This window comes from Setaria italica, chromosome VII (assembly GCF_000263155.2).
Source record: "Setaria italica strain Yugu1 chromosome VII, Setaria_italica_v2.0, whole genome shotgun sequence".
Lineage (NCBI taxonomy): Eukaryota > Viridiplantae > Streptophyta > Magnoliopsida > Poales > Poaceae > Setaria > Setaria italica.
Genome location: NC_028456.1, coordinates 502,977 through 516,862, shown reverse-complemented (window position 1 = coordinate 516,862; position 13,886 = coordinate 502,977). Strand labels below are relative to the sequence as shown.

At 52.2% G+C, this 13,886-nt stretch overlaps 1 long non-coding RNA gene across 1 annotated transcript; it reads right to left on the bottom strand.

The window, feature by feature from the left end:
- Positions 1-7,448: 7,448 nt before the first annotated feature.
- On the bottom strand, positions 7,449-13,153 carry LOC101761676. Its single transcript, XR_215460.3, has 9 exons — positions 12,671-13,153; positions 12,522-12,572; positions 11,385-11,438; positions 10,814-10,880; positions 9,903-10,412; positions 8,966-9,408; positions 8,699-8,807; positions 7,993-8,599; positions 7,449-7,643 (listed from the first exon to the last, which is right to left on the bottom strand). It is a non-coding gene; the product is annotated as an uncharacterized LOC101761676 (long non-coding RNA).
- Between the last annotated feature and the right edge of the window lie 733 nt (positions 13,154-13,886).

Below are 13,886 nucleotides of genomic sequence, written 5' to 3'. Positions count from 1 at the left end.
CCTGTGGCTGGCGCAGGACGGGCGCATGACCGGGTAGTCGGGTCGGGCGGCGCGGAGAGGGGCCGGAGGCGGGGTCGGCCGGCGCGGAGCGGGGCCGGAGGTGGGGTCGGCGGGGTCGGTCGGGCGGCGGGGCGCGGCCCGAGAAGGCCGGGCGGCGTGGCGCTAGGGAGACGTGGGCGCCGGGAGGAGTAAATGCGCCGGTGGGGGGGTCCAAAGGAAATGGCGCCACGAACTGGGAGGAGTGGCGCCAGGAAGACGAAGAGAGGAGGAGAGAGAAGGAGGAGGAGGAAGAAGAAAAAGAAAGGAGAAGGAAGAGGAAAAAGAAAGAAAGAGGGAGGAAATAGAGAAAGAAAGAGGGGGAACCGGCAGCGATTGCGGCACGCGGTCGGAGCACGCGCGCGGCGGTCTGATGACGGCACGCGGCGAGATTTACGAGCACGGGTAAAGATGATGGCTATCGGCTTAGGTGCCGGGACGGCGAAATCGCCGGGAAAGTTTTCGATATCCGAGAGCTCAGCGGTAAAAAGATTTGAAAGCGATTTTTAACGGGTGATTTTAGTTGGTGATTTCCGCGGATGTTACAACTTGGGCGGGCAGATGGGTTTGGTGCGTGAAGAATTGGCACCCTTCGCAGGTGCGCACTACGTGGGTAGCGTCGGCCACCGCCGTTGGCCAGTAAAGGCCCTGTCGGAAGGCGTTCCCGACGAGGGTTCTTGGCGCGGCGTGGTGGCCGCAAGCTCCAGGTGGATGTCCTGTATCAGCGCCTTTCCTTGCTCGATCAGAATGTAGCACTTCAGGATGCCGATGTGGCTCCGCTTGTAGAGCTCTTGGTCGACGATGACGAAGGATTTGGCACGGCGGGCAATCCTTCGCGCCTCTGTCTTGTCCGTCGGGAGTGACTCACGGATGAGGTAGTCAAGGTACGGGGCTCTCCAGTCAGGCGGGGGGTCAAACCCCTCTGCTGGGTTCGTGTCGATCTCCATGACCTCGGGGTCAGAGGGATCGGCCTCCGAGTCCAGGATAGGTGGTGTTCTGTCGACCTCTCCCGGGTCGGCTCCCGAGTCCGGGGCAGGTGGCACGTCGCCGACCCCTCCCGGCTCCTTGTAGCGGATTGAGGGCTTGTATTGGTCGCTGATGAAGATGCCGTCAGGGATGGGCTTTCGGCCGGATGCCGCCTTCGCCAGCTCATCAGCTGCCTCGTTGAAACGTCTTGCGACGTGGTTGAGTTCCAGTCCGTCGAACTTGTCTTCGAGCTTGCGGACTTTGTTGCAGTACGCTGCCATCTTGGGGTCGTGACAGCTCCACTTCTTCATGACTTGCTCGACGACTAGCTGAGAGTCGCCCCGGATGTCCAGCCGTCGTATGCCCAGTTCGATGACGATGCGAAGCCCATTGAGGAGAGCCTCGTACTCAACGACATTGTTAGATGGGAGAAAGTGGAGGCGGATTGTGTACCTCATGCGCACGCCGAGGAGGGAAACGAAGACCAGACCCGCTCTGGCGCGAGCTTTCATCAGCGACCCGTCGAGAAGTACATCATCCAGTACTCCTGCTTCTCTAGCACTAATGGCGTCTAGATCTCTGTCCACTCTGCCACAAATTCGGTGAGTACCTGGGACTTGATGGCCGTCCGGGGGGCGTAGGTGATGCCCTGGTCCATAAGCTCAAGCGCTCACTTCGCGATCCGCCCCATGGCGTCCTGATTCCGGATCACTTCGCCGAGGGGGAACGATGAGACAACCGTCACCGGGTGGGAGGTGAAGTAGTGGCGCAACTTCCTCTTTGTGATGAGGACCACGTAGATAAGCTTCTGGATCTGAGGATAGCGGGCCTTGGACTCGGACAAGACCTCGCTAATGAAGTACACCGGGCGCTGCACCTGAGGGCGTGTCCCTCCTCCTCTCACTCTACCACTAGAGCTGCGCTAACCACCTAGGTGGTCGCCGTGATGTAGAGCAGGAGTGGCTCCCCGTCGGTTGGCGGGACCAGGATCGGGGCCTTCGTCAGGAGGTGCTTGAGCCGGTCAAGCACCTCCTGGGCCTCGACGGTCCACTCAAAGCGGTCGGTCTTCTTTAGGAGTCAGTAGAGAGGGAGCCCCCATTTGCCGAGGCGCGAGATGAAGCAGCTCAGGGCCGCAAGACATCCCGTGACACGCTGAACTCCCTTCAGGTTTTGGATTGGCCCCATATTGCTGATGGCCGCTATTTTCTTCGGATTGACTTCGATGCCGCGCACGGAGACGATGAAGCCAAGGAGCATGCCCCTCGGAACCCCAAAAATGCATTTTTAGGGTTGAGTTTGATGCGCTTGTCTCTCAGCCTCTCGAAGGCTAGTTCGAGGTCAGGGATGAGCTGGTCGCCCTTCTTAGACTTGACCACAATGTCGTCTACGTAGGCCTTAACGGTTCGCCCGATGAGGTCCCCGAAACACTTAAGCATGCATCGCTGGAACGTAGCCCCCACGTTTTTGAGGCCGAACGGCATCTTGACGTAGCAATAGGGGCCGAAAGGGGTGATGAAAGAGGTCGTGACCTGGTCAGACTCTTTCATCGTGATTTGGTGGTAGCCGGAATACGCGTCAAGAAAGCTAAGGGTTTCGCACCCTGCGATTGAGTCGACTATCTGATCTATACGTGGCAAAGGAAACGTGTCCTTTGGACACGCCTTGTTGAGACCTGTATAATCAACACACATCCTCCATTTCCCATTCTTTTTTCGTACAAGAACAGGATTGGCTAACCACTCGGGGTGGTACACTTCCTTGATGAATCCGGCCGCCAAAAGCTTCTGGAGCTCCTCGCTGATGGCCTTGTGCCTCTCCTTGTCGAAGCGATGCAAGCCTTGTTTCACCGGTTTGGAGCTGGCCTTGATGTTCAAAGAGTGCTCAGCGACTTCCCTCGGGATGCCTGGCATGTCCGAGGGTTTCCACGAGAAAATGTCGCTGTTCGTGCGGAGGAAGTCGACGAGCGCATTTTCCTATTTGGGAGATAGGGTAGCGCCTATCCGTATGGTCCTGCCGTCGGAACTATTGGGGTCGAGGGGGACCTCCTTGACGCCTTCGGTGGCCTCGAAGGAGGTGGCGGGCTGCTCAGAGTCGGGCAGGTCCTCGGCACTCTCCGCGAGCTGGACCGCGGGATGCTCCGCGTAGGTGATGACCGCGGCGTACTCGCAGCACTCTACGTCACACTCATACGCCTTCTGGAAAGATGTGCCGACGGTGATGACCCCGTTAGACCCTAACAGCTTGAGCTTGAGGTAGGTGTAGTTGGGGATGGCCATGAACTTGGCGTAGCATGGCTGCCCCAAGATGGCGGGGTAGGTCCTGCGGAAGCCCACCACTTCGAAGGTGAGGATCTCCTTCCTATAGTTGGAAGGAGTCCCAAAAGTGACGGGCAGGTCGATCTGCTCGAGAGGCATCGCCCGTTTCCCCAGCACGATGCCGTGGAACGGCGCCTCGCTGGGGTAGAGGCGGGAGTGGTTGATCCCCATGGCGTCGAGAGTCTTGGCGTAGAGGATGTTGAGACTGCTGCCTCCATCCATGAGCACCTTGGTGAGGCGCTTTGTGCTGATGATCGGGTCGACGATGAGCGGGTAGCGTCCTGGCTGCAGAATGCGCTCCGGGTGGTCGGACTGGTCGAAGGTGATGGCGGATCTCGACCAGTCGAGGAAAGTCGGGGTAGCGGGTTCGGCCGCGTAGACCTCGCGGCGTTCCAGCTTCTGGCGGCACTTGGAGTCGTAAGCCGCCGGCCCACCGAAGATCATGAAGCAGTCATCCACGTTGGGGAAGCCGTCTTCCTTCTCCTCGCCATCCTTCTTCTCCTCCTCAGGCTTCCGCCTCTGGTCGCCCTTTACTGGGTTGCCTACAAAGTACCTCTTCATGAGGTTGTAGTCCTTGTAGGCGTGCTTGGCAGAGAACTCGTGGTTCGGGCACGGCCCCTCGAGCAGTTTGTCGAAGAAGCTAGGGGTGCCCTCAGGGGGCGGCTGTCCCCATTTGCGCTCAGCAACGGCCACGAGGGGAGCCTCGTGCCGCTGCTTGTTCTTCTTCTTTTGCTGGCGGTTGGAGTTGCCCTCGTCGGCGTCCTCCTCCCACTTCGCCTTGCCCTTGGAACGATCGAAGATCGCCCCGATGGCCTCTTCGCCCGAGGTGAAGCTGGTGGCGATGTTGAGGAGCTCCTCCGTGGTCCGCGGACCCCTGCATCCTAGCTCGTGGACCAAGGGCCAACAGGAAGTTCCTGCCAGGAAGGCTCCGATGATGTCGGTGTCCGTGACGTTGGAGAGCTCGGTGCGCTTCCTGGAGAAGCACCGGATGTAGTCGTGGAGGGACTCATCCGACCCCTGGCGACAGCTCCGAAGGTCCCAGGAGTTTCCGGGGCACATGCACGTGCCCTGGAAGTTTCCCACGAAGATCTCCTTCAGGTCGTTCCAGTTACGGATCCGACCCGAGGGGATGTGTTCCAGCCAGGCTCGCGCCGAGTCGGCCAGAAACAGAGGGAGATTGCGAATGATGAACAGGTCATCATCCACCCCACTGGCCTGACATGCAAGCCGGTAGTCGCTGAGCCAAAGTCCAGGGTTCGTCTCCCTGGAGTACTTGGCCACATTCGTGGGCTGCCTGAAGCGCGCTGGGAACGGCGCGTTCAGGATGCGTGCGGAGAAGGCTCTGGGCCCCGCCGGGTCGGGGCTCGGGCTGCGATCTTCTTCGCTATCGTAGCGGCCACCATGGTGGACATGGTAGCCGTGGTCCGCTCCATCCTCCCTGTCCGCGCGGGAGCGCCTCCGCGCGTCCAGGGTGTCGCGGGCGTCGCAGATGGGACCGACACGCCGGTGGACGGACTGGGCTCCACCTCCTGTAGGCGACGGTGTCCGTTGAGTGGGCGTGGCCCAGTTTCCATCAGGAGGAGGCTGGTGGACAGACTCCCCACACCTTTCAGGAGGCGCGGTGGGCGCTGCCCTGCTGGCGTTGTGCCCGCGTCGCCGGGACGCGGAACTCTCCGCCTGTTGGACTGGGGCGCATTCTAGCAGGTTGCGCACCTCCTGGTGGGCCTGTTGCTCCTCAGGCGTTGCTGGCTCGGGGAGTCGTCGAAGCAGGGCCGCCGCCGCGGCGATGTTCTGGCTGGCGCGAGCGAAGAACTGAGGGCAATCCTCGTCCTCGCAGATGCGCCTCTGGACGTCGCGCGCCCGTTGTCGTGCCCTGCCTTCGTTGCGGGGGCACTCGACCTCCTGGTTGGGCGCCGCGCGCGCCTCTGGCAGACGTGGCTGTACCGGGTCCCTGGAGAGGGCCCCAGTTGTAGGTGCAGCGCACGGTGGGGGAGTGCACTGTCTCCCTTCGGCGCCGTCGTCGTTGGACCCCTCGGAGTGCGCGTCGGCCATGAAGCACTCGCGCGAGGGGTGGTGGCTCCCGTTGTTGGAGCCAGCATCAGAGGTTGTCCCCGCCACGCCCACGAACTCGTTGTTCGTGGGTGGCACGATCATGGACCACACCAGGAGACGCCCATAGGTCGCCGCAGCGTTGCGCATGCCAAGGGGCCACTCCGCCGAAGGAGGTCCCGTGGTGCGCACCCGGCGGCTCATCACCATTCCATCGGCGGAGCTGGGGGTGACGGGGTGAGCGGACAGGGCAAGGAGAGGGATCAGCTCGATTCCCTCCCCCGTGGCGAGGAAGTCCAAGCTCCCGAAGCGGACGAGGGAGCCGGGAGCAAAGCTGGTGTCGCGATTGGCCATCCGAAGCCGGTGATGTACGTGCAAAGGCCCCCTACCTGGCGCGCCAACTGTCGTTGTTGAGATTAGCGGATCAAGACTACAGCAAGTAAATTTCTTTTATGCGCGTAAGGCTTCGAATGGTGCTCGTGTTACTCACGCGAGGTCTGTAGTAGGGGTTACAAACAAGCGAGAGAGGGAGCTGGTCCCACGTCTCTTGGGTGTACACTGATGCTCGTGAGGAGAGGGTGTGGGTTCTGTTCGCTTCCGAGTCCCCTGTCTCGGGCCCCCTGGTTCTCCTTTTATAGCGCAAGGAGGGCACAGGAGTTACAGGTGAGCTAGGCCTCAGGAGAGGTAAAAGAGATAAGCTAATTAAAGTAAAACACGGGGAGAGGAATCGAGTCCCCGTGTCGCCGCCTTCCCCTTCGATCTTTGTCTCCCGTCAGCGTGCCCGCTGGAGGGGGGTGGCTGCCGTTGGATCCTGTCAGTGATCCTCCGATCGACCGTCGCCGCTAAGCAGGATGATGATATCTGGCCGCCACAACCGTGCATGTCGTGGGGGACGGCTGACCTCTGTAGCCCTGCGTGCTGACCGTGGAGCACGGCCGTCGTGTCTCTGTCGCCGGACTGAGCGGGAAAACCGGGCGGCGCTCCCTCCTATGCCGGGGCGCGCGCGTAATGAGTGCCCTACGGCGATCAGGGGAGGCCACGGCCGTTGTAGCTTGTGCGGTCGTGGCTACAGTGTTCCGCCTGGGTACTGTGGAGGGTCACATCGAGGAGCGCTGGCGCCTTTCTGCGCACCAGAGCCGAGGTGCATTTATGGCGAGATTGGTGGGGGCCCACGAGATCTGCGTCCCCTTCTGCTGGTTTGCGCCCGAGGCGGATCCCTGTCCTATGGGCCTGGATGAGCCCGACCCCCTGCGCCCTGGGTCGGGCGAGGCGGAGCCTTGCGGTGAGGGGTCGGGCGTATCCGACCCCAGGACCGTGGGTCGGGCGAGGCAGAGCCTCGCAGCGTGAGGTCGGGCGTGTCCGACCCCGGGACCATGGGTCGGGCGAGGCGGAGTGGAATGCTCCTTGCCCATGCCGGGTCGGTGGAGATCACTGTCGCCGCAGGTGGGCCCGAGCTTTTATGATTGTTGTTTAAAGAGCATAAGGAGGTCGTTAATATTTTTCCCCAACACCCTTTGTGTGCTACTCGATATGAATCATTCTTTTGTGTTCTTTCTACATAATCACGGTAATGACTAATAAGGCTTTGATAATCATATCATTTCTAGAAATCTCACCAACAAAGTTTCTCTTGGAAACAATCTTTAGTATGCAGCTATGTTCTTAGAGCAACCTACCATTTAAGACACCCAATACTGCAGCGATCCTTATACGTGACAGCCTCATTCGTGCCAGTGATGGGCCTTATCATGGTGCTGATGCGAATGAGGCACTATACCACAGCCTGTCAGGACCGACTACGTTGTAGTCGATATAGGTCGTTGTAAGGATGAATCATCGGTCGGTATAGAGTTCTGCCGATCCCAGCTGTAAGTCATTATAAGTGGCGTCGATACAAGTTTATACCGACCAACAGTTCAACGCTCTTAGGAGTTTATACCAACCAAAAGTTCAACGGGTTATTTGGATATATTAAAAAAATCCAAAATAAAGATTAATCTAATATCCATGTACACACATCCATCACAAAGCAAGCGACCACATTAGCTATGAAAGCGACCACATTAGCTATGAAAGCTTTCATTCAATTCATGTAGCCACGTAACATCAGTAGCTCATGATGTCCATCAATCATACACTTCCTAGCTACATATTTGGATTGTTTGCCTCCAAAACAATAAAGCCATCTCCATATAATAAAAAACAAATCAAACACTGGATCAGCACTTTGATCACCTTGTTGTCGATAAGCTGCTGCCTGGCACCACCATGAAGTTCCTGAAACCAACATTGGTATGCAATCAGCAACATTCTACAAACATTGACTTTGAGGATAAAAGAAATACAATGATCTCTACATTGTATGAGCAGCAGTGTGAACAAGCATCTTGTATATGTTACCCTGCTACCTAGAAAACGATATTGCAGTGAATCTTTTGAGGAAAAGCTCAGCAATAGAGCCCTCATCTACTAACTCAGCACTGTCTACAATCATAAGAGCAAAGTTGCAACTATCCATGTTAGAAATTTAGGCCAACAGAAACTTTTGCTATCACTGGATAGAACCATGTAAAGATGTAAAATGCAAAGGATTCTGAAGAGTAAAACAAATTCAAAAAGACTTTACCTCAAGCATTTCTCAAGTCCAATTTCCCAACTGTTCTATGGAGAACTACGAGCAACAGAAAATTCAGTAATCAATTAAGGGTGTGTTTGGTTGGGCTATGACTTGGAAAAGCTGCTGTGAGCTGTGGAAAAGTAACTGTGGAAAAAAGCAGAAGACCGTTTGGTTAGAGCAGCCGTGAACTGTAAGCTATTCAAAAAATACCTATAATACCCCTAAATATAATACCCCTAAAGGTCTGTGGGTAAGTTTATATGCAAATTGCTCGCAACAAAATAACATGTTTCCTAATTCGTATGTGGTGCTCCGTAGGAAGATGCTCCAATTCATCGCAGACATGTACTATAGGAAGAAATTCCATTGGTTTACATAAGTAGGCTTAGTGAAAACAATGGTAACACAAAACAATGGTAACACAAGAAACAACCTCATTGTGCCCGTAATATGGTCCAAAATTACAACGGAAATGCGGAAGAACAAGTTTCATAGAACCGAGAATCTGAAAGGTTCCTGCAACCCATCCAGATGCCTAGTCCTCTACTGAGCTCCGAGCAGGGATGTCCTATGGGTTTAGTTCGCATTTCCACTACTGCCAGCGAAGCATCCAAACCTGATAACAGCAAACGGAGAACCATCAGACCAGGCATAGAAGCAGATCGATTTGATGTCCAAATAGTCCCTACAGCAATCAAAGCATCAAACCATTTACCCTCTTGCAAGAAAGTCTTGTTCTCGGCTCTGTTGAACCGCAGTGTCAGCAGGGTTGTTGGGCTCTGCAGCAGGTTCTCGCCTCCCTTGCACATGCCCAGCGTAGTAACCTGCTCATACCACAAAAAAAGAAGAAAAACAAAAATCCAATCGAGTTCCCTTAACAATTAACAGGAAATTTGATGGAAAAAGGAAAGAGAAAAATTAAGTGAAATCAGGGCAGGATGCAAGCAGTCACATCGTTCAAGCAAGAACTGCAAGGACGCACCTGGGACTTGTGTGTTCACAGCGTTCTGCTCGTCGACTGCCGGACCCAAGCAGGAAGGCCAGCAGCAGCACGCCGGTGGAGTGGAGCACGCGGTGGAGGTTGGTGCGGAAGAGCAGCAGCGGGATGGCGAGCGGCAGGAAGTAGTCGAGCACCACGCGGTACGCCAGGGCGTCCGCCGCCACCACGCCGGCACTGCTGGCCGTCAGACCCAGCAGCACGCTCACCAGCGCCCCGCTCAGCGCCTTCCCCACCGGGGTCCGCTTCTCCGACCAGATGCCCAGCGCAGCGGTGGTCAGGAGGCAGGTCCAGTTGCCCCAGTGGTTGGACGCGGGGACGAGGGGGCCACGTCGGCAGGCGGTGGGCTAGTGACTGGGGGCGGCGGCCGGCGACCGGGGGCGGTGCTTGAATGAGGACTGCGGGAGGCGGACAGTTGTGACGGAGAACTGCAGGAGAAATAGATCCGGGAACAAAAACAAATCGTTATCTTTATAACCAGTGGCAGTGGGTAATTTTTTACCCCAAAGCACTTGAAAGTAGGAGGATGGTGCTTTTGCTTTTGTACTAGAGCAAAAGCAGCTTTTGAGCAAAAGCACATAGAGCTTTTTAGCCCTTTGGTTGGCTTTTGCAAAAGCAAAGGCAGGTTCAAAAGCCCAACCAAAGGCACCCTGAACATATCTACAATTTCAAAAGGCAACAAATTATTGCTCGTTAGAGTTTCCCAATTCATTAAATTATTTTGATTGTTGTATTTCCTATGCATGTGTAGATTTAGCCTTTTATGCCCTCCTAATAATACAAAGCTTTTATTCATTCATGTAGGCACATAACAAATACGATCAGCCTTCTCATGTTTTCTCAGAAACCAGATAAACATTGCAGTGAATCTTTTCTCAGTAGCATGTATTGATGAATTAACTGGAAGTTAAAGGGCACAAACCTGCTAGCTCATCGAGCAGTGAAAGAATTTGGAACCATGTGTTTATAGGCCTCTAGTCCAGCTTTATGTGCTATTCATAGTTCGAACTGAGGCGGCTGAATTGGCAGCAATGGCCTCCGCTGTAACATCAGACCCAGCATGACTAGTACCGTCCTCAGCGATCTCTGACCACTGATCATTAGAAGACTCGGCACCCTCTACTATTTGGTGTGTCCTACTGCTTGATGGTTCCTCAACCCTGGAGTCTGAAGAACTGCTCCCAACTATGCTTGGATCCTCCGTATAGGATCTGTCTGATCTGCTGAGGGTGTCAAACCTTGTTGTCTGGCAAGTTGGTGTGCTAGAAGACTCTCCGTGAATATGCTGTTGTTCCGCTAAAGCTGCGACTGCACAGGCAAATCCGCCAGAAGAAGCTGCTTCAGCCGTTGTTGTCATAGAACCATCATAAGACCTTTGAATTGATGGTGGAGTAGTGGCAACACATCCTGGATTTCCCAAAGCTTCCTGATCCTGTTGCAAGAAACAAATACCACAAAATGGATAAGCAGATATGTTGACAAGATGGCCGACCCTGTTTTTACCCATTCACACAGCAGTAACCATGAAATTTACATAAATGGAAGTGCGTTGCTACATGAAAATAGGTACTGATGCAGGTTTAAATAATAAGTAAGAAACCAAGTTCTAATTAGATTCACACAGAACAGGCCTTGAAGGAACACTGCATCACTCGATTACGAATGATGCATCAAGGGACACCGATCAAGAAATGAAACAGGGATATCATACAGATGAAGATCACAAGAGTATCATCATTAGGAAAAAAATCATTAATGTATATGACCAAAATAGTTACCATTTCAAAGCATACTAACTATATAATTAATGAGCGATTTTTTGTTCGGGCATACCTGTATAGAGAGCCAAATTGCTTCCATAAGCATAACTTCTTCAAGATCCATATCAAAACTATTGCCTCTGCATTAAAAGAATTTATCAGTAAATAATTAATCCCAAAATCATGATGCATTCATTCCATAATAAAAAAGAACTCAGTTAATATGAGAGGAAAAATGGGATGATGGCAGGTTTGTTTTGACTACTTCGTCTTCTCTTATGGTATGATGCTATACGCAACTGGGCCTCCTACTCTACTCCAAATGTCACAGAGTTGATGTAGACTGCAGAAACGGTCAAACACACAATCTTCTGTACCCAACAACTGACTCAATATTATAAGGCTTCGCTGTGGTCAGAAGCTTTTAACTGACATGTTTACCAATCAAAGCATCCTTATCTAATAGGTTTGATTGAATAGATGGACAAATAGAGCATCATCTATGCGAGCGGAACAACATATATTTAAGATTACATGTGCCCGGGGTGAAATTATCACCTTACAGTCTAGCATTGTTTACCAAAGATAGAAAACAGGAATTAGAAGAGCATTCATGTCCCAGAATTGGCATAAGCATTCAGTACCTTGATTTCATTGAAATGTAGATTTAAATGCTTTCTTCCCAAAAACCCGTCAAGCTGAAAAGGTAACACCCATTAGCCGTTTAGGTAAGGTAAGTACCTATAGCAGTTAAAAGCACAAAGGAAGATGAAAAGTAAAAAATGCCTCCTAACATTCCAAGAACAGTAGGAACACTGTTAGTACTACATGGAAATCTATACTTTGACCAGGAACAAAAAGGTTTGATTGTTGGTGCTCTAAGCTGTAGTCAAAACATGAGTCATCCAACATGTACAGAAGCAACGGTAGCACATAAATATGATCTACAACACCAGCACCTTGTTGGCAAAACAAAAACAAAATAGATTGGCAGAGTATGAAATGAAAAAAAAGGAAAAATATTTGCATAGGAACATCTAATCTCAGCTGCACCTTTTTTCTTGATTGAAACCATATACTTAGTTCAGTGGGACTAAATTAAAGACCCCTGAAACATGATTTGCAGGTTAAGAGTTCAGAATGTCAGTCGTACTTAGGCAAAAGGCATAAAAGGAATCTGAACTGTAACCTGAAGTAGTATGAAGCTTAACTCTGAACTGTAGGGGCAGCATAACATTGAAGATTTAGTTGTTCATATTTAATTCTAGGCGCATTAAATTATGAAATATTTGGGCTGTGCTGAGTACACAAAAGGAAATTCTATATCGGGTATGGACTTGTAAAGTGGATAGATGTTTTTGTTTTTGTCTTTTGCTATATTGTATAAACAACTATGCATCTATGTAGATAAGGTGGCCCAGAATGTTCAAAACTGCAAAAAAGGTTGTTCATATTGAAAGCATAATGAAGGTTTGAGTAACACTATATCGCCAAAGATTAAATAAATGAGTAGCAATATCATCGCAGTGAGAATTTCTCAGTAACGCTCTATTGCTTCCTACCTTATCTTTCTGAACAGGGGTTGCTTGCTAAGATTAGCGTGGAACTGGAACCTAGGAAATATTAGCAGCATCTATCTGAAATCTGTATGGGACAAAATAATAGGAATACTATATTATGCAGTATTTTACTGTGGTAAGTAAATAGAACAACCCAGAACAACCCAAGTCAGGAAGCTAGTGCAGTATCACATTTATTTAAACACAATCAGGAATCCTTACCATTCAAGAATGCCTTGTTTGTCTTCTCAATGAACCCATACGGTGGAGCACCTGCACACAGATCCGCGGGTAACTGAATATGGAGGATAGATTTGGGTAATAGGACGAATCCCTAGTGCTACCAGCTAGAGCAAGCTAGGGTTACTCACCAGCCGAAGATGGAATCCAAACTTGGATGGACCCCAGTTCCACGCAGTTGACGAGCTTGAGCGAATACATAGGGGAAAGGACGCCTTGTTCTTGCAGCAAAGTGACCGGCGATGCAGGAGACTGAGGCTGCGGGGGCGAGGGAAAAGCAACGTGGAGAAGATTGGGGCGGCAAGGGCTGAGCTAGCAGCAAACGAAGGAGGCGGCGCGAGATTTGGGGGAGGAAGTAGATTGCGTGAGGTTGGGAGAGGGAGGGCACGGTGGTGATTTGGGGAGATGGAGCAGGCGCGGTGGGGATATGGATTTGGCAGGGACCAGCGAGCGCGAGCGATTTGGCTGGGACGAGCTGGCGTGGCGGCGAATTGACGAGGGCGGAGGAGCGCGCCGAGCGAATTTGGGGAGGAGCGAGCGTGCGGCGGCCGCCTGATTTTTGCCGAGGTCGGAGTGAGGGCGGCGCGCGGGTGGAAGATTGGGGAGAAGTGAGGTTTGGGTTTCGGTGATAACGCTGACCGGTGGGCTGGTTTGGCAAAGTTCCTCGCGCCACTGGGCCTCTGAGTGCGCGCGAGCACGGGCTAGAAGCGCGCGCGGAGGGAAATAGGTCCAAGGAACGTACCCTAACGGATAGGTGGATGTATATGTTGGGTATTGAATGTACGTTGGGTTATACTGACTAATGATTCGATGGAACATCTAATATATTATACCGTCGAATAATGAGCTGTACTTACGTGATATACTGACAAACAGTCCGTTGCTCAGCTATACCGACGAATGGTCGTTCGGTATTTTCAAACTTATACCGACTAACGGCCGACGATATATTGGGGTTATGATATAGTAAGGGTACTTGTGCATGTGTTAGAACCAACACGGATAACTTGCACAACATGCCTGTGAATATTTTTAAAGGTTAAAATATGTTATTATTCTAATCGACTTTCGTTGAGCGCGAGTACGATTGAGTAAATAAATCTGCGCTGATGGACCCTATCATGTGTCAGTACATAAACTACCGATATAAATTAGCGCCGTTAGAATACTATCATTAGCCATAAAAACTCTTCGGTCCATCATATCGTTCGATGAGTACTAGATACACATCGTTATAAACAAATTGCGCACACAACTGCTGAGCTAGTCAGGTCCTTGAACTCACGAGCAGCTCAAACCGGCTCATTAAACCAAACAAGCTACAACGTTGGCTCGGTTCGTTAGAAA